At 43.8% G+C, this 20,787-nt stretch overlaps 1 protein-coding gene across 1 annotated transcript in view; it reads right to left on the bottom strand.

Moving 5' to 3' along the window:
* RAI14 (retinoic acid induced 14) overlaps positions 1–16,864 on the bottom strand; it is a 120,965-nt gene extending 104,101 nt beyond the window's left edge. The window contains exon 1 of the mRNA XM_081942876.1: positions 16,582–16,864. The gene's annotated coding sequence lies outside the window, so the exon portion shown is untranslated. The remainder of the gene's footprint in view (positions 1–16,581) is intronic.
* Positions 16,865–20,787: the final 3,923 nt, after the last annotated feature.

Here is a 20,787-nt window from a genome sequence, read left to right as displayed (position 1 = left end):
AATAGAAGTAACATGACACAAGCTGTGTGTCAAAAGAACTGATTTGTTCATTGCACAATCATTGCAAATGCCTTTAGCCAGAGGTTAGTCCTGTTCCTCTCTCAAAAACAAAAACAAAAACTCCTGCATTGTTAAACACACCAAACCAGTCAAGTGCTACTTGGCAAGGATAACATTAATTCATGAGTTGCAAAACCAACAAGGATAATTCAGTGAAACTAAAAACCTTGTAAGCTTTTGTGTGTGTGGGCGCCAATTGACCTCTAAGAGAAGGAAAGAGCACTTGGAAAGTGGTCCTGAAACTTTCTGGATTTTTAATATATCAAAAAATGAATATTTGCAAGCAGATTCAGCTGTTTTGCAGAGCAAATACATACTATATTCTCAAGTTTGCTTTTATATTTAAAACAGTCTGTAGTTTATGAGTGGTACCTGAATGCAGGTAGTTCTTGACTTACAAACATAATGGAGCCTGCCCATCATGGTTGTATGTCATGAGAGTTGTAAGACGGGTCACCTACGCGACTAACCCAATTTATTATCTTTTTGTGGTCGTTAAATAAAGCAAAAGTCATTAAGCAAACCAACGGTTTGCTATAGGCTGGTTTTGCTGAATAGCTTGATTCCCTCTTCTTTGGGGCAACCCCTGAAATATTGGAATACTGTTACCATATCACCCCCTAGTCCTTCTTTTCATCAAACTGGACATACAGCAACCGTTCTTCATATGCTTTAGATTCCAGTCCCCTATTCATCTTTGTTGCTCTGATCTGTACTCTTTCTAGAGTTTCAACATATCTTTTTACATCATGGCAACCAAAACTGGATGCAGTATTCCAAGTGTGGCCCTACCAAGGTATTATAAAGTGGTATTAACACTTCAGGTAGTCTTGATTCTATCCCTCTGTTAAGGCAGCCTAGAACTGTGTTGGCTTTTTTGGCAGCTGCTGCAAACTGCTGGTTCATATTTAAATGATTGTCCACTAGGATTCCAAGATCCCTCTCACGGTTGCTACTATTGAGCCAGGTACCACCTATATTGTACCTGTGTGTTTGATTTTCTTGCCTAAATTTAGAACCTTAGCTTTTTCACCACTGAATTTCATTTTGTTAGATAGTGCCCAATGATCCTTCTGTATCTTAAGCCTATCTTCTGGAGTGTTGGCTATTCCTGCTAGCTTGGTGTCATCTACAAATTTGATGAGTTCCCCATCTATCGCATCATCCAAATCATCGATGAAGATATTGAAGAGTACTGGTTGTATCCTGGAGAGTTGGAGTAACCTGGGGAGTACCCTGGGGAGTTCCGTTGTAACTTTGAATAGTTGCCAACTAAGCAAGAACTATCTGTATGGAAGAAATGATAGTGAAAGTAGTGGAATACCTGTGATGTTCAATTCTGCAGATCCTTATTAGCCGACACCAAGCAGTAAACATACATCCAGTGCAGCACAGGGAGTCTCAATCTTGGCCAGCAGAGGAATGCAAATTGCCAAGACTGAGAAACACTGATCCAGTGACTTTCATGTAGAGGAGATGGGCAGATCCTTCTATACCTCCCATGAAGCTCCTCTTCGTTATCATGCTGGATGCTAAGAAGGAATCGAAGGAATCTGCCCTAAAGCACTTCTAATTATTTACCTATGTGGTCTGATATTGTACTTGGGCAGACAGGACTCTCTAGAGATCTTTTTTTGACATGTTCGCAGAGAGCTTTTCTAACCGAGAACAGTAGTAGATTCAAGGAAGCAGGCAGAAAAACATGTTCTGCAACTAAAACAACAGATTGTGGAACAACAGCCAAAACATGCCTTCCCTCTTTAGCAGAAGGGAAAAAGCAAATGCTTCTTAATGGGTTTATTGCAAAGTTAGACATTTGTATGGATCAGCATGTTTGGCCAATGGAAGGCAAAAAAAAAAAAAAAATCAATCTGGCTGGAGATCTTTCCCCCATTCTTTGGATATTTTATTTAGCCATAGACAAAAGCCTGCACTTAGCATTCAGAGCTCCCATGAAGTAGGGTGCCAATCATGAGCTATCCCCAAAAGGGTAACCAAGGAGGAAAGAAAAAGTTCTTCTCAAGATTTTGAAGAAAGACATGGGGTTCTCCCAACGGGGAATATGCAAAACGTTGAGTTCTGCACGTTTCAAGTTTAACAAAGTTGCTTTCCTTTGAAATAAAAATCCATCCATGCTGCAAATGTTTTAAACTTCAACAGGCTTATGCTGAGGTCAAAACATTTCCAAAATGCTGGAAGGAAGAAATTTAAAAACAGTTACTGTTGCTATTTTAGGTGATGCAATTGTAGAGTATGCAAAAAAAGGGGGCTTGGGAGCCATATGCAGTTGGGGTGAGCTGTTCCAGAGGGGGGGAAAATAACAACAAAAGCAGGAGCTTTTTAGTAGCTTAACAGCCTTAATACATAGTTACCAGATTTACGCAACACCTCCTTCGTCTTCTCCATATAAATTAATTGTTACTGTTCTGACAAGTAAAATTGAAATTTGAAAGATCTGCAGGAATGGTAAAACTAAAATCCAACAACATGTACTTGTCCCTTCGAGGGCTTGCAGTCCTTTTCGGTATACATGTCCTCAAGTTACAATTATAATGGAACCTGCTGGTTATAAGTCATACTTTTAAAATTATAACACACACACTTTTATTTTATTATTTTGTGGTCATTAAACGAACACGGGGGCTGTAGAATAGAATTCTTTATTGACCAAGTATGATTGGACACACAAAGAATTTGTCTTTGTGCATATACCGTATGTAAGTGCAAATAGTAAGTGCAAATTTGTTGTTGTTAGTTGCGAAGTCGTGTCCCACCCATCGTGACCCCATGGACAATGTTCCTCCAGGCCTTCCTGTCCGCTACCATCCTCTGGAGTCCATTTAAGCTCACGCCTACTGCTTCAGTGACTCCATCCAGTCACCTCATTCTCAATAGTAAGTGCAAATAACAGGCTTAAGTGAACCCATGGTGGATTATGACATGGTTTTACCGAAAACTGGAAGTGCTAGTTTTCAACAAAACCATCGTAAAATGCAATTACGTGACTATGGGATGCTGTAAACAGCCTTAAGTGCAGCTGTGTTACTCAGCACCTGAAGTGTAGTCGGAGACCGCAGGGGTGGGGATGGTGCAACAACTGTTGGAACTTCAGATCCAGGTGGTAAGTCTCTTTTTTCAGGTAGGCCGTAAGTCAAGAACTACCTGTACAGATGGAGGACACACCCTGAGTGCACACCCAAACCTGTGCTTTTGCAATGCATGTTACTTGCCCATCATAAGAGTGATTTCTTAATCAAATGGAAGAACACCAGATTTCCAAGCTGGTGGCATTATACAGTACTCCTTGCCTTTCATTCGGTGACCACTCAGAATTACAATAGCATGGAAAAAAGTGACTTCTGACTCGTTTTCACACTTCTGACTATTGTAGCATCCCTACAGTCATTTGGGCAAAACTCATTTAACAACTGTCTTGCTTAGCAACAGAAATTTTGGCTCAACTGGTGGTCGTAAGTCGAGGACAATCTGTATAACCAAGACTGACTTGCATAATTTCCATACCTTCCCAGTGCAGAGACAAGAAAATTAGTGCTTCACCATTCCCATGATCCTTTTGCTATAGAAAAAGCCTTTTTAAAACAATAAGAGGATAGGTTTTTTTCTGTGTGCATTAGGGAGAGGCTTTTAAAGAATTCAATTCTGGCAGTATTTGTGGAAATGGGATCAGGCTATGAGTTGTGCTGAAGCAGGGCAAATGTGCACTTGCCAAAGAAAATGAAATATTGTAATCCTTAGCATTCGAGAACAATCAAGCATGAAAAAAAACTGATTACATTAGAACAACTCATCAATGGGTATTTCTATAGACTTGAGCCCTTAGAAACCTAGCACCAGTATCATTACACTAGAGAAAATACAAGACTTTTTTTCAGTTAAAGAGAAAAGCAAGCTATCCTTATCATCTACCCAAATTCAAATAAATTTTCTTTTAAAATGAAGTAAAACAGCCAATCTGGAAATAGGTTCCATTAAAGTAGATAAAATCAATCTTTCCAAACCAGGCACCTTCTAAAAGACAATGGATATCAGCTCCTAAAATTGCAATTTAAACTCATTTTCAAACTGCCTCTAGCAAATCTCATTTTTGAAAGGTGGCCTACACGAATTAGCAATAACAATAATAATAATCCTGCAGCAGCACAACCAGTGTTCATGCCAGTTCAGAGCTTATCAGCGGTGAAAGTCCAAAATATTCAGAAAATGCCAAGTAGAAAAAGGTCAGATTAAGATTATCACACCTCCAAACAGGGCGTTGGTACTTACCTGATACGCCTCTTCTCATAGTGGGGGGAGGAGTATCCAGGATGGGTTGACCTTATCCTCCAGCTGATTGGACTGAGTCAGATAAGCTCTTGGGACACGCCCCTGGCCCACCAGGCTCCGCCCAGTTATCGGCAAAGAACTCTATCCGACTCGTTATGCCATCCACTCCAGACTTTAGTATAGTTTCAAACCTTTCATTGAAGAATAACATACCAGTGCAACATTCAACAAACACATGTTACATAACCATGTCGGGGGGGGGGGTCTGGATACGCCTCCCCCCACTATGAGAAGAGGCGTATCAGGTAAGTACCAATGCCCTTTCTCCATAGTGAGGGGGGAGGAGTATCCAGGATGGGACGGACCAAAGCTAGGGAGGGTCACATACTGAGGGCACTGGCCAACTAAGCCTTTCTGTGGCCTATCTGGGTACCTTTGCCTGGCAGCGAAGCCCCCCTGGTACTGCCTGGCCCCTGAGTACCCTGCCTCCGGTCCCCTGAAAGAGTCCTGACCACAGAAGGAAGTTCCAAAGTCCTGTCGCCGGTAGTATGACCGTCTGGGGTCAGGTGTCGCTCTGAACTGACCCTTCGTTGCAGCCGTGGGAAGCACCTTCCGCCTATCCTTGTTCTCTACGAGGTACGGGTCCAGGGCTGTCCCGAAGAGGGTATCTCCTGTGAAGGGAGCTGATGCCAGGCGCCACTTGTGTCGTACCTCGGCATGCCACTGCCTCAGCCAAAGCAGTCTACGGGATGCGACGGTAGAAGCGATCGCTCTGGAGGTGAACTTGGCTGCGGACAAGGTGGCGTCCACCGAAAACTGGATAGCTGCCACCAGTTTGTTGATGTCCTAGTGCGCTCTGATCTCAGTGACGGGGATCCGCTGCTGCAGCTCCTGCAGCCAAAGTAAGGAAGTCCGGTTGAAGAAGGAGGCGGTGGTGGCCGCCTTCATCTCCCAAGCTTGATGCCCCTTTTGAAGGGTGAGATCCGCCTTTCTGTCCTCCAACTTCAGAGCCTCTTCTGGTTCCCATGGGAGGTTAGTTGGGGTGTGCAGTGCCCGTACCGGCTCATCGATGGAGGGCTGAGACAGCACCCCAGCCATGTCCTTATCCACATTGAAAAAGATCTTATCTGTGGATGTGGGCATAGGACCCGCTGTGGGGGCTCCCACTGGCGCTTGATTGACTCCAGGAAGGCTTTGGGGGTTGGTACTGTGTCGGTCTCAATGGCCTTTTCATCAAAGATGGTCTCTCCTGAGAACCCCTGAAGCTGAGGTGAAGCTTCTGCCGTTCTGTTTCCAAGCTTGGCTGCTGCCTTGGCCTTGAACAGAAGTGATTTCTACAATAAAGGCTGGAACAACCCAGTGAAGGCCGGCTTAGGAGGGGGCATACCTTCGTCCTCGGAGAGTTTATCTTCCCTGACTTCCCCCTCCTCGCAATCCAGGTCGCTGTCCTCCTGCGATGAGACTGAGGAGCTGGAGATGTCATCCTCCTGTTCTACCAGGCCTTCTGGTGCCCTGGGGGATAGCGCCACCTGGGGCTGCGCTTGTGGCTGCTGAAAGGCCGCTGTCATGCATTGTTGAAAGGCCCGCATCATTATGTCCTGGAAATTGGGGACCCCTGGTGGGAGTTGTTGGCTGGGCGCCATGCCCACCTGTGCAGGAGGGGAACCCAGTGGTGGAAATCCTGTGGGCAGGGCTGGGCCCAGGGAGGCTGTATGTGGAGGGGAGTGCCACCCCTAAGGGAGACCCCAAAGACCTGATGTGTCAATTGGGATCCTAGCTTGCAATGGGGGTTCCTCCCCTGTGGCTCCGCTTGAGGAGGGGGCTCCGGGGGCCCTCCCCTTCTGTCCCAGCCCTGGATTTGTGCCCACTTGCCTTCTTGTAGAGCTGCTCCAGCCTCTTGTGCCTTCTTGTTTCATACTTGGGAGGCTTTGGCAGGCTTGTGACCACCCTCTTCCTGCTCTGCCCTGGGGAAAAGGTGTCTTCTCTTTTCCTTAGCCTTTTCTCCCCTCCCCCGGGCAGCCCTAGGGGTGGTCACTAACCCTGGCTGATCCTCTGCGCTTCCGGCAGGGCTGCTATCCATCGCTGTAGGTGCTGGGCTCCTGCCGGCTTCCTCCTGGTTGCTGGGTGCCGCCATCTTGGAACACGTGGTCCCTGCCGGTTTCAAGATGGCGCACGCGCCAGCAGTGGAAAGGGCGCACTTTTTAAAAGCTTTTCCTTTGGCGGCTTGTGCTCCTAGGAGCTGCCGTGCGTCTCCCACGCCGGTCTCCTTGCTCCCCTCTGCCTCTCTCTGGCGCTGGGGGGACTAGGCTCTGCCCGTGGGCTCCCTCCAATGAGGTGAGCCACGTGGATGATGGCAGGGCGCTCTGCGGCATTAGGGAAGCTGTGGTTCGCTGCTCAACCTGGTGGGAAGCAGCAGAGCAGCGAGGCTCACCTCCTGATCGGGAATCCAGCGCCGTCCTCGCCTGCCGGTGGTCTGCGGCTCACGCTCCAGCGCCTCTGATTCCCTCGCAGCAGGGCTTGCCCTTGGAGAGCTTGTGCCCTGTGTTTGTAGCTTGCCCGGCAGAATTCAATCCCTGAGTGATCTTTGTCTCACTCAGACGTCTGGGCAGCTTGCCGCCCCCAAGGGGGCTTTTGGCAAATTTTTCCTGCCACTCTGGGAGCTTTCCAGCTCAATTGCGGCTGCTTATTTTCTTGCTTTTTCTGACTTTCTTTAAATTTTTCTTGGAGATCCAGGATGGCAACCGTCCAGTTGGGGACTGAGTCGATAATTGGGAGGTGCCTGGTGGGCCAGGAGCATGTCCCAAGAGCTTATCTGACTCAGTCCAAATCAGCTGGAGGATAAGGTCAACCCATCCTGGATACTCCTCCTCCCTCACTATGGAGAAAATATTAGTCAATTCCTAAATGATCATAGTTATTGTGCTTTCAGAAAGAAAATTCCTCCACAGAAAAATCGATCAGCATCCCATAACGTTGTCAGACAACTGATAGGTTACAACTCATGCAAATGACATAATTCACATCATTTGAGCTATAATGTGACATCACTTGTGATTTATCCTGGATACCTATGTGCACTGACTCAGAAGTCTATTAAACACACATCATAAAGTTGTTGCACATCATTCCTTCACAGAAATGCAAACGAGGCATAAGAAGCACATAAAGAAATTAAGGAAATGGGAACTTAGTAACAAATCAACATTTTTAAATTCGGATCCAAAATATGAAACAGCCTCGTGAACAATGGAAATGGAGAACTGGGAAAGATGCATTAAACTTAAAACAACCACACAACCAGGAACAAGAGCAAATATCCAGTGAGGCGCTGATGCAATTGTTCCTCTATTTGAGACAAGCACACACAGTCATAAAATCACATTTTTTATTTCCCAGTAATTTACACAAAAATTCCACAGCATTATTGCTGAGGCAAAACAGGAATTGAGATTCCACATGATTCATCTGGTATACATGGGGACATGACATAAAATTGTATTTCCTTGATTTCAGTGTACCGGTAGTCCTTGACTTACAACCACTTGTTTAGCAAGTGTTTGAAGTTACAACAGCAATGAAAAAAGTGACTTATGTCCATCCTGTGGTCAAAATTTGGATGCAACTGGCAACTGGAATGCATTTACGTTTGCAGTGTCCCAGGATCACATGATCGCCATTTGTGGCCATAAGTCAAGGACTATCTGTATATCTGTATCAAGGCTTTCTATATATAGGGGAGGACAAGAAGCAATGGGTGGAAACTAATCAAGGAGAGAAGCAACGTAGAACTAAGGAGAAATTTCCTGTCAGTGGGAACAATTAAACAGTGGAACAACTTGCCTCCAGAAGTTGTGAATGCTCCAACAACGGAAGCTTTTAGGAAGATGTTGGATAACCATTTGTCTGAAGGAGTGTAGGGTTTCCTGCCTAAGCAGAGGATTGGACTAGAAGACCTCCAAGGTCCCTTCCAACTGTTATTCTCTTCCTCTATTCTATATTTCCTCCTGCAAATACTGACCATCAGGGCCTAAATAGCTTCGAAAGCTAATGTGCTGTTTTTTGTCATCTAAAATGCAACCATCTGTGAGTTCAATTCCCAGGAGAGGGTTTGAATCCATAGAATAGCATCTGGCTACTGACATCTGATGAATCCCGAAGAGGATGAACCTGGTCAAATGATGCCTGCCTCTGGTGATCAATATTACATTTTCCCCTAATGTGATCCATATACATACATACATGCATACATGCATACATATTTGCTGCACATAGGATAACCAGTGGCACTAATTTGAGGAAGGTTATTATTAAACATTTTTATCCTCCTCATCAGCCACAAAAAGAGGAAGAATTCCAAGAGCTTTACAAGGTCAATAACAAGTCTATAAACCCAAGAGTAGGGATTATCTGGAAGACAAAACACAAAAGGTAAAGAACTCCGTGGAAGGAAAAAGCAGATTAATTGCAAAGTCTTATGATCTGCTGGAATATTCCAGAAGAGGAGGAGCTGAAATCTGATGACTCTGCAATAAAATCGCCCCATTTTCTCTGCTATGTTATTGGAACTATATTTTGAAACCAACAGGAAATGCTTTCCTGGCCATCTATAAACAGGCTAATAACTCAAGGCCATTGTTTAGAAAAGTTACAGAATATATTGTAAATTCCCATTACAGCTAGCTCATTCAATATCAGGTAGAAGTCATGTGCTTTCTATCCATTATTGACAGAGGCAGCATCATGGCAGACCCATCTTCAAATCTCCATTTCTCAGCCTAACTTTCCTCACAAGATTGTTGCAAGAATAAAGTGAATTGGGCAAAGCCACTTCACAGAACCACAGCTCCTGGTGGGTTCAAGGTACAGTACATATGATATCAGTCTAAGAAATAAATTCTGAACAAGCAACTTAACTTCCATGTATGCAAACAGGCATACCATGATTGCCTGTATAAAAGATCCGAATATAGAATATACTAAAATATTTTAATTACCTCCAACGCTGCTTTCATTTTGAGTTGATATTAAAGGATAATTCTTGTAATGAGTCTTAACTGGGTGGTTCCATCAATTTGCCCTGGGCTTGTTCTTGCGCTAACCCAGCTCCCTTGCCAACCTAAATTTCCAAGCTTATCAAATATAACATGCAGCACCAAATTCTCTTACACGCCTACTCTTCTTGTGGGCCATATAAGTTGGGCAGTGTTCATTTTCAATTACATCAGATGGTTCCCTATTTAAGGGAGGGTACGGAAGAGATCCTTTAACCTAGAATTCTGCAACTTAGAAATATACTGGATTTTAATTCCCAGCATGAGAGATGAATATCCAATCCTTTGGAAAGCAGAAACTCATAGGAAGCAACTATGACCATTTCTATATTTTTCTATATTCAGATATTGTTATTGTAAGAGTAGTAGTTAAGGCATGAGACTAGAAAATAGGAGATCATGACTTCCAGTCCTGTTTTAGGCACACTCAGCTGGGTACCTTGAACCAGCCACTTTTTCTTAGCCTTAGGAAGGAGGCAATGGCAAATCACTTCTGTAAAACCTTGCCCAGAAAACTGCTGGGATTTGTACATGAATCGGACATGGCAGAAGTTGAACAGAACAAAAAAAGTATTATTTTGTATTTTATTGTAAGTTGCTATGAAGTCATCCAATCTATGACTTATATAATTTAGTGTAGTGCGATTATTTGATATTGTAAGTTTTTAAGACCCCCACTAAAGATTGTCCACAAAAAGGGGAATAAAAAGTTAAATAAATCTGGTTCAACTCTGGCCATTATAAAGTATTATACACCAAATATGTTGACATTATACTCTCTTCTTCATATGCTTGATCACTTATACTATAGTTCCTCAGTCCCCAATCAGGTGCTCCTAAAATGCCACATTTCAACTTTTAGGATTACTAACCATCACATGAATACGGTATTTTCAGAGGGCACAAGGTTGGGTAACTATTTTACCGTAACTGTATAATAGTGAACAACTAAAAGTGCCCTAAACAGTTACAGATTCTCCATTCTGGAAACATTATCACATGTTACAAGCACATGCACAAATTTGATGATGACTGAATGTGTGGACTGGCTACAGAAAAACAGCTGTTGCCAGAAGATGACGACTGTAATATAAATTGTAGACAAGCAATATCTGTAAGACAGATATAATCCTTGTTATTAATAATCCTTGTTATTAATCAAAACATTTGGGCTTCTGATGCTCTTCTCAATACACAGTATAAACCCAGTCAAGGTTAATGAACAAACTTTAATTATCTTGCCCATTAGATTAAAAAGCCTGCAAGACGTATAGGTAAAATTTCTACTGAATTTAAGTCATCTCCAAAGAATACATGAATGTACCCATACTGTATTCTCGATAATAAAAACGCAATTTGCTGCTATCCTCTTCCAGAATGTATTTTCTTCAATCTCCTAGTCCAGGGGTGTCAAACTCAATTTCATTGAGGGCCACATTAGGGCTGTGGTTGAACTGGGGGGGGGGCTGTGTATGTATGGCAAGCTTGACACCATTCCCCAAACTGTTGGCATGCTTCCTCTTCACACTGGGTAGACCAGGCAGAAGCCACACTGGCCCAATGTTTCCTCTTTGCATTGGGCAGACCGGGCCAAAGCCGCATTGGGTAGACTGGGCTGAAGCAACACGAGCTGGCCCCTTACATTTTCCAGGACGGCCCTGCGGGCCGAATCCAACTACACAGTGGGCCACATTTGGCCCAAGGGCTTTGAGTTTGACACTCCTGTCCTAGTCTAATCTCCACTTTTAGTTTGTCATTCAAGTACTAACAAGGTCTATTCCTGCTTAACATTTTGACATCCACTAAATCTGATAAATCTGATGGAGGGACATGGTGGCTCAGTGACTAAGACGCTGAAGTTGTCAATCAGAATGGTCGGCAGTTTGGCGGTTCGAATCCCTGGCACCGCGTAATGAAATGAGCTCCCATTACTTGTCCTAGCTTCTGCCAACCTAGTAGTTCGAAAGCATGTAAAAATGCAAGTAGAAAAATAGGGACCACCTTTGGTGGGAAGATAACAGTGTCCATGCACCTTTGGCGTTTACTCATGCTGGCCACATGACCACGGAGACATCTTCGGATAGAGCTGGCTCTTCAGCTTTGAAACAGAGATGAGCATTGCCCCCTAGAGTCGGGAACCACTAGCACATATGTGCGAGGGGAACCTTTACCTTTACCTAAATCTGATAAGTAAATAACTATAAATAAATAAAAATATATTAACGATCAGTAAAAAGCCCATTTCTTCCATTCTTTGAACAGGACAATTGGGACTAATCATCTGGGAAAGGGAAATGATTCCAGCTGAGCGACTTATTTTCTGTAGAACTTGTAGGCTACTTTCTTTCAATCAGAGAAAAAGAAATATTCAAAGTCTGGAAATAAAAGAATTATCCAAGGGATTTCTTCTACATCAGCACTGTCAAAATGGACAAAATTCTTTTGTAAAGTACAGAAGCCCCACTGATATCTATTCAACAACATTATAAGGGCCCTTTGCTTTGTGTAATTTAGAGAAATATGAAAATAAGTTTTATGGAAGATCAGGTATTAAATTGGAACTAGGAAACCCAGGTCTAGTCCACATGTGACAGTGTAGCTAAGCCACAATTTTCAAAATTGTGGTGTTCTGATAAAATCATAATTGATTACATTTACACACTGTGCAAAGCAACAACCAAAGAAACCACACGTAGGTTTAGACGCTATCTCTTGTACAACCTATCTCAAAAACTGTTCTTGTGAGAAATAATATTAGAAGAGGCAACTATCCTGAACCTCTGGGAAGAAAAACAGGTTGTTTATCTAGTGAATAAATGAAATATAACCAAATAAGATAAAGCTGCACCAACCTAAAATGGTTAGGTTTAACATGTTCATGCAAATACTATATTTCTGTAATTTCTTTAGAGTCAATTTGCATTTGTTATAAAACCACAGATTACAATTTTTGAATGAATTAATGGTTGACTCATAGGACAGCAAAAGGAAAGACATTCAAGCTAACTCCTATAATTTCAACCCCTCTCTTAAAAAGATAATATTCCTGAATCTATTCATTTACAAAGTTTGTACGCCATTTCACAGAGACAGTATATAGGTAGTCCTCACTTAATGACTGGTTGCTTAGTGAAGTTCAAAGTTACAACACTCCTCCCCTAAAGGATCTTATGACATGGTTCCAGAGTGGCACCCCCTAGTCACATGACTGCATTTTGGCTAGTTACAGCATTCCACAGTTTATTTATTTATTTATTTATTTACTGAGAGCTTATAGACCGCCCCCTCTCCCGAAAGGGACTCGGGGCGGTGTACAGTCCATATCAGAAATGCATCATATAAATAACTATAAAATTAAACAATTAAAATTATTAAATAGATAAATAGATACGAAGGAGGATAAAAAGGTTTAAAGAACTGTACAGCTGAGTAAATAATTTAAAACCCTAGCAAATATCCCATAAAATTAAATTTAAAAAACAATTCCCCTAAAAAACCAGTTAAGAAATATGTTTGCCATTGCTTTTGAACAGAAATGCCCATAGGAATCAAATGGCTCAGTTAATAACAGAAGTATTCGCTTCACGGCTGCTGCAAAAATTGGATCAGTCATGTGGGTGCCTTGATTTATGACCGTCATGACTTATGTTGGAGAACCTGGGCTTCATTATAGTGTTAAGTCTAGAATTACCTGTAGTTTCCAAAGCAACTACAAATGCTTTGCCGATTACAGAGTAGCAGCAATATTAGAAAAGTTGCTTTTAATACACAATGAATCATCTTTCCAACCACCTTTTTGCATTCATAGATGTAGATATTTTTAATCAGAAAAACTTACTTTATTATCATATTTCCGCAAAAATAAGACAGGGTCTTATTTTCTTTTGACCCCCGAAATAAGCACTTGGCCTTATTTTGGGGGAGATCTTATTATTTTTGAGGTGCAGGAGGCGGCGAACGTGGTCACCTCATGGCTGCTGCTGTATTGCAATATTTTCGGGGAGGGCTTATTCTTGGGGAAACAGGGTAGAAGGTTCAACACACATTAACATTTAGAATACTCCAGCCAATTGAGGAATAATTCAATAAAATCATTGGAAAGGAAATACAAGCTGGGGAGAAAAGCACCCCTTCTCCTCAAAATGAATGAAGCCTACTTTAAAGGGAAAAAACAAAACAAGTGAGAATAAATACAATCACCAATTGTCCTCTGGTCCACTATGGACGGGTGTGTTTCAACTTCAACAGTTACCATCAGAAGCTCTGTATTTTGAACAACACTCTTCCAAAACAAGCTCCCTTTTAGTTTCGCTGTCACTTTGAGCTAGTGTATTTGCCAACCATGAAATGCACAATGAGAGGATGGTTGAAAGCAATGCAATTGTGTCCTCAATTAACACAGCAGCCTTCAAGAATTTGCTTTACAAAAATGTACCAGCAGCACCTCCACTGGCATTTAATAGCAATGGGGAAAAGCCGGAGAGAATTTCTCCTGCCTCAATAGACTTGGAATCGAAGAAATTGGTTGAATGTACACATCATTCCTAGCATGGCTTCCAGGTTTTGTGAATCCAGCTGTTGTGGTTTATTCCACAAACCAAACACTACATGTACCCAGTCTATGGATACATCTTAGCTTACGACTGGTTGCTTAGCAACCATTCAACATTCTGATGCCCTCCCCTGATGGTACTTAAGATTTGGTTTCAAAGTTGCAACATTGCCCTCCCAGTCACATGACCAAATTTTGGGTGCTCAGCCTGCATTTATGCCTATTTGCAGTGGTACAATTGGTACCACCAATGGTAACAATTGATAACGCTGCATAGCCAGAAACTGGTATATTTACTTCCAGTTTCTGGCAAAAACTGCACATAGTGAACACTTGCTTCAGTTAATGACAAGGTCTTAAAAACAGGTCCGGTCACATGGTAGCCCACTTAATGATAATTGTTATGCTCAATTACAATTGTAAGTCAAGAACAATGTATTAAGGAACCACCTTGTAAACATTTAGACCTAGCAAAGGAATGTGAAAAGTATTCTGAAAAGACATATGCATATCATACAAAACATGATTAAATAGGCTATGACTCTCCTGCTCACAAGCCACGATTGCTTGTGTGTAGGGTAAGTAAATAGGAACTCCCCAAGATTAGTGTCATTCTGTCATCCAGGTCATGTCCCCAATATTAGAGATGACAGCTGCTCCTATAAGTCATCAAAGTTTTAATGAAATGAGGATCCGTTTGAAAGCTGAATCAGCACACATCTCTCTTGCAATCATTGCTGGTTTACAACAGTATATCAGAGAGAGACAAAGATATCTCCTCTCCACCAACAATTTGCACAAAGCCTGCATTTCTTATTTTAAGATTTCTAATGCTCAAGGACTAGAAGGAAAGATGGGGGATTCTGCTTCATTAGAACAGAAACTCTGTAGGGCTTACAGATATATTTTTCATCAGGGCAAACGTTTTCCTAGTTTCAATAAGCAGAATCAATTAAAAACCAGCAACAAAATAAACACCATGAAAAAAAAGTTTGCATAAGAGTCATTAAAATGGCAGGAATTTAGAATCTGAGATCGATAAATCATCCCCTTAGGCCAGGGGTGTCCAAACTTGGGAACCTTAAGACTTGTGGACTTCAACTCCCAGAATTCCCCAGCCAACTTCTGGGAGTTGAAGTCCACAAGTCTTAAAGTTCCCAAGTTTGGACACCCCTGCCTTAGGCTGAACAGACGCCTTCACTGAAATGGGCTGCCCCACACATTAAATCAAAGATCTGAGGCTACCTTGGCCCATCCCGAGATGCCAAATCTCAAGAGTGATCCAGTTTTGGTCACATTACAAAAAAGATGTTGAGCTTTGGAAAAAGTGCAGAGAAGCAACCTGGAATTAAGGAGAAACTTCCTAACAGTGAGGACAATTAACCAGTGGAACAGCTTTGCCTTCAGAAGTTGTGGATGCTTCATCACTGGAGGTTTTTAAGAAGAGGCTGGACAGGCACTTGTCTGAAATGGTAGAGGGTCTCCTGATTAATCAGGGGGCTGGACTAGAAGATCTCCAAGGTCCCTTCCAGCTCTATTCTGATCCATCTGAATTTCCCTGGAGCTCTCAAAGCTTCCCCAGGAACTATGATTCATGTGGGAAGCTGCGGAGCTGCCAAACTTTTCCAAAAGCCCCCGGCTCGCATTCTCTAGGGGAAGGACGGGCGGGAGATTAAAAAACAAAAACCTCAAAGGTTGCCCGGAGTCACCCGGGAGGCTTTCTAAGGCGAGGTTCCCCTTTGGTGGGTCGGGAGCAAGGAGGTGGGTGGAAGCGGCGGCCAGTCCCTTCCTGCCGAGCAACTTTCCCCGCTCCCACCGGACTTCCAGAGATGGTTTGCCTCGACTGCCGCAGAGCAAAAGGGCGAGAGAGAGAGCCTTTCAAGCCGAGGCGCTGGCGGGGGGCTCCTTCGCCCACCCAGACGTCGCCCCCTCCTGTTCAAGTTGAAGGAGCCCCCGCCGCCCCCCGCCCAAAGGGTAAAAGCTCCCTCTCCGCGCGCTCCCATTGCAGTACCCTTACCTAGCCAACACGAAGAGTATCCCGTTCGCTCGGTTTTTTATAATAATAATAGTATTAGTAGCAACAGTAATAATAGTAATAACAATAATACTAATAATAAATAATTTGTCAGTGCACAACGTATGTGCAATGAGATTGGTTCCCCTGCGAACTCTGCGCCTACCGATATGCGCTGGACCGCAATCGCCATCGTTGCTTACCAGGATTCCCGGGGATAATGGAAGTTGTAGTCCAAGCTAAAGCAAAGAGCATCTCTCCCCATCTCATATTCCCGGTTCAAAGCCAATGCCTGGAACCGGCTCCGCCTAATTGCACGAATCGCACCGGCGGCTCGGGCATCTTCTCTCTCCTTTTCTGCCCCTCCGGTTCCAGCCACCTTCGGTCTTTTTCTCGAGGACTTGCGAGACAATGCAGCCATTCATAGGCTGGCTCGCTCCTTGTCGGGCCGTCAAGGTCTCCCGCCCCTCCCCTCTCCCAAATAAGAATCCCAACTACAAAAGAAGGTTGGGGGGGGGGGGGAATTAAGGAAAGCTGGAGAGGAAGGACGAAGACTTGTGAAAATCCTCAAAGCCAGGCACAGGACGCTCGCCCCAAAAGTTCCGGCAAACGCTACTCACCCCATAAAAAGATTTGCTGCACCCTGTTGCTAGTGGATGCCGGTTCCGGCTGCAGAGCCCCGAGCTGCCGAGCGGCGCTTTCGGACACAGGAGGCGGATTTTGTCGCTTTGCAAAATGTAGGAATCGCGTTGCTTCTTCCTCCCTCCCCCCCGCGGCGCTCGCTTCTGCTACGGGGCGGTTGTTACTCCTCGCTCGCTTGCAAACTGCTTATTCGCGTCTGCGAGCCACGCGCGCGCGCCCATATGCTGAGCCTCGAAAATTACTTCTCGGCGTTCTAAATGCCCCGGAGTGGGCGGGGGGATGACGTCACGGCGGAGCCACGTGACGCGGCGAAAGGCGCCTCCGCCACTGCCGCTGCTGCTGCTGCTCCGCCTCGGGGGACCCGCGTGGCGCCGGGTCTGGGGGCGCTCGCTTGACGGACAGGAGGCCGGTCACGTGCTTCGGGCGGCATCTCAACCTCTCGCGCCTCCCCCCCCCTCCGCTTCTTCGGTCCTTTGATGAACTTCGTGGGTTGCTGGGGCCGCCCCGGGATTGGACTTCAGCGCCTCCGGCGGCGGTGGCGGCACCCCCGGGTCCTTAGAATTCGTTACTGCTGGTGGGGAGAAAGCCCCGTTCCTCCGCTTTGGACCTCAGCCGATAAAAACGCCCAGGAGCGCCTGGGTTGGTGCCTCCTGTAAGGCTATAGCGAAGCAGGTCGTCATGCACCGAAGTTGCCTTAAATCCTTGTGTGCCCAATAAAGTATTGTCCACTCTTGGCCAATAAAGACTTTTGTTGCATTCTCTTGGGTATTTCGATAGCCATTTGTCTGAAGTGGTGTAAGTTTTCCTGCCTTAACTGGGGGTTGGACTAGAAGACCTCCCAAGGTCCCTTCCAACTCTCTTATTCTATCTATTCTATTCTTCCCTTCCATTCTCCTGTTCTGTGCCCTTCCCCTTCCCTTCTATCATCCATCCCATTTCCATTACCCATGTTCTGTTCTATCATAGCCTATCCTTATTCTTTCCCTATTCCAGTGATGGCGAACCTTTTTGGCACCCAGTGCCCAAACCAGAACGTGCATGCATGCACACGCTGGAAACCCAAAAACCAGCTGGCCAGCGTGCACATGCCTGTTTTTTTGGCCATTTTCCAGCTGTTTTTTGGGCTGTTTTCCGGCGCTCCGGCACCTACGAAGACCAGCTAGCCAGTGCACATGTGCCTGCCAGAAACCAGAAGAGCAGCTAGCGACGGTGTGTGCGCCCACAGCGAGGGCTTTGCATGTCACCTCTGGCAGATGTGCCATAGCTTCACCATCACAGCCCTATTCTATCCTACCCTTTCCTTATTCTGTTCTGTTCCATTCCATTCCAATTTTCTTTTCTATTCTTATTTTCTATCTATTCTATTTTCTATTCTATTCCATTCCCTTTCTGTTCTTATCATTCCCATTCCCCATGTTCTACTCTACTCCATTCTACTCTACTCTATTATTTTGCCTAATCTGATGCTGTTCAAACGATTGATTGATCATGTGTCATTAAATCATTTTCAAGTCCTGGTAAGTATACAGATTTTTTCCCGAGAAGCTCTATCCCTAATGTGTTCCTCAAGAGTACACCTGTCATCGCTATAACTGAAGCCATCCACCATGACTCTGGTCATTTTCTTTTTCCTTCCACCTTTCCCAACATTAGAGTCTTTTCCAGAGAACTGGGTCCTTGGATGATATGTCTGAACTTGCATATTTATGCTTCGAGTGAGAACTCGGTCAACGTGTTCAATGATCCGTTGGTTTGTTTTCTTGGTTCTCCTGGGCATTCTTGGGAGTCTCCTCCAACATCAATTATCAAAAACAACAATACTTTTTCTATCCTGTTTCTTTAAACTTCCAACTTTTGCTTCTAGATAACGTTATGGGGTATACCATAGTTTGCAGATTCCGATCTTTGTGAGGTTAGGGTTCAAGGCATTTAAATATCTTCTCCGACACCTTCATGGCTGCTCTACCAAGTGTTATCTGTAAAGCATGCATTGACGGCTTGTTCCTTTGTTGTTGAGAGGTAAAGGTAAAGGTTCCCCTCGCATGTATGTGCTAGTCATTCGCTACTCTAGGAGGCGGTACTCATTTCTGTTTCGAAGCTGAAGAGCCAGTGCTGTCCAAAGACATCTCCATGGACATGTGACCGGCATGACTAAATACCGAAGGCGCATAGAACGCTGCTACCTTCCCAGCAAAGTGGTCCCTATTTTTCTACTTGCATTTTTACGTGCTTTCGAACTGCTGGCTTGGCAGAAGCTGGGACAAGTAACAGGAGCTTACTAAAAGGCAAAATATTCCCACCACTTTGATACAATAACTATAATTTCTAAGGCTACTTATTCTTCCTATTCAAGTGCATTGGAATTAGTTTTCTGCCTGATTCCTCTTCTGAATCTACCCTGATTAATACATTTCACTTTGAAGGAACTGGCATGAGACAACTAGTCCAAGTTGCCATAAGATGCTGCACCAGAATCCTGGCTTTCCAGATTCAAGTCCATGCTCAATTGTGGAAGTTCTCCAGATGAGTTTAGGTCAAGCGCACCTTAGTTCTACTTACCTCACAGGATTGTTGTGAGAATAACATTGAATAGGGTACCCCTATGCACTCCAATCTCCTGCTTTGAAGGAAAGCTCGGATTGAAACTAGTGAATGATTAAGCCAAAATAACAAATGGCTGCAAATAAATTACAAAGCTTCGTTGGTAGTACTTCCTATTTAAATCAGTAAGGATTAATTCTAAGTAAACACACATAAAACCAGATTGCAGAATAACAAAAGCGGCTGAGGCCGTGATAAACATTGAAATAAGAGTTCCTTGGAATTGTTTGGAATGACACACGCAAGCGCTGATTCATCTGCAAACATTTGTATTTTAAATCGGATTTATACGTTAGTTGGGAATTAAGAATTGCAGAAGATGGATGGATTTAGATCAGTGCAGAGTTGGTTTTCAGCAGATTCTGACCATGTGAACTGGTAGCTGAAATTTTGAGTAGTCCCGAAAACTGGTATATACCACCTCTGACTGGCCCCGTCCCCATCTATTCTCACAAGTCGCAGCTAATCAGAAGGGAAAGGGAATTTTGCAGTAACCTTCCCCGTCACGCTCACCAAGCCACGCCCACCAAGCCACACCCACAGAACTGGTAGTAAAAAAAAAATTAATCCCACCACTGGATCAGTGTAGCAAGAAAGTAGAATATTTGTAGCTCAAGGTTGAAGTGCAGGGTGGATCCTTGGTGTTCCTTGAGCTTAATTATTTTCTTGCAGAGCACTGATAGTGTTTCCTAGTTTGGATCATAAAATGTCTGCAAGAAAACAGCCACCGTCAGAGTACAGCATGGACCCCTTAGTATTTTCAAACTTGGCAACTTTTAAGATTTCAACTCCCAGAGTCCCTCAGTCAGCATGTATTTAGATTAACATGCTTGTGGGGTAGTTCCTATTTGGCTGGATTCACACATTGTGCAAAGCTTCTTGTGAATTATATTCACAGTTCAATCCCCAAAAAAGCTGAAGAACATTTCAGTTGAGCGGCTTTTGTGACTCCAGCCTATTTCTTTCTCAAAATTGTTGGGTGGTCATTGTTGGCTCTGGGTGAAATTTGTTTTCAGGTTTGGGGTATATCTTTGCATTCATGGTTGTTTTTATAATGCTGCTACAACTGGTCATTGGTGGGAAAATGCAGTTTATAAGCATATGAATAGATATTTTATACCATATTTTTGGAGTATAAGACTCACCTTTTTCCCTCAAAAAAGAAGCTGAAAATCTGGGTGCGTCTTATACACTGAATACAGCATTTTTGCCTCCCAAAACTCCGCCCCCTTTACCAAAATGGCAGTGCATAGCTTTTAGAAGGCTTTCGGAGAGCTCCTGGGGGCTGGGGAGGGCAGAAATGTGCGACAAAGAGCCGATTCTTGCTCAATTCCCCCCCCCCCAGCCCTCAGGAGCACTCTACAAGCCTCCTAATGGTTATTCATGCCCTTTTTTGATGAAAAAGGCTGTTTTTTGCTCGTTTTGGGGGGGTCCCACCCCCCAGGAACATTCTAAAAGCCTCCTAAAGGCTATTCATGCCCTTTTTAAAAAAAAACCAGGCCTATTTTTGTGAAAACGGGCCATTTTGGGGAAGTCTGCAAAGTGCAAAAACTTTTTTTTTATTTGCCCCTTCAAAATTTTGG

This window comes from Natrix helvetica, assembly GCF_964273705.1.
Source record: "Natrix helvetica genome assembly, chromosome: 2".
Lineage (NCBI taxonomy): Eukaryota > Metazoa > Chordata > Lepidosauria > Squamata > Natricidae > Natrix > Natrix helvetica.
This window is presented reverse-complemented; position numbering and strand designations above follow the sequence as displayed.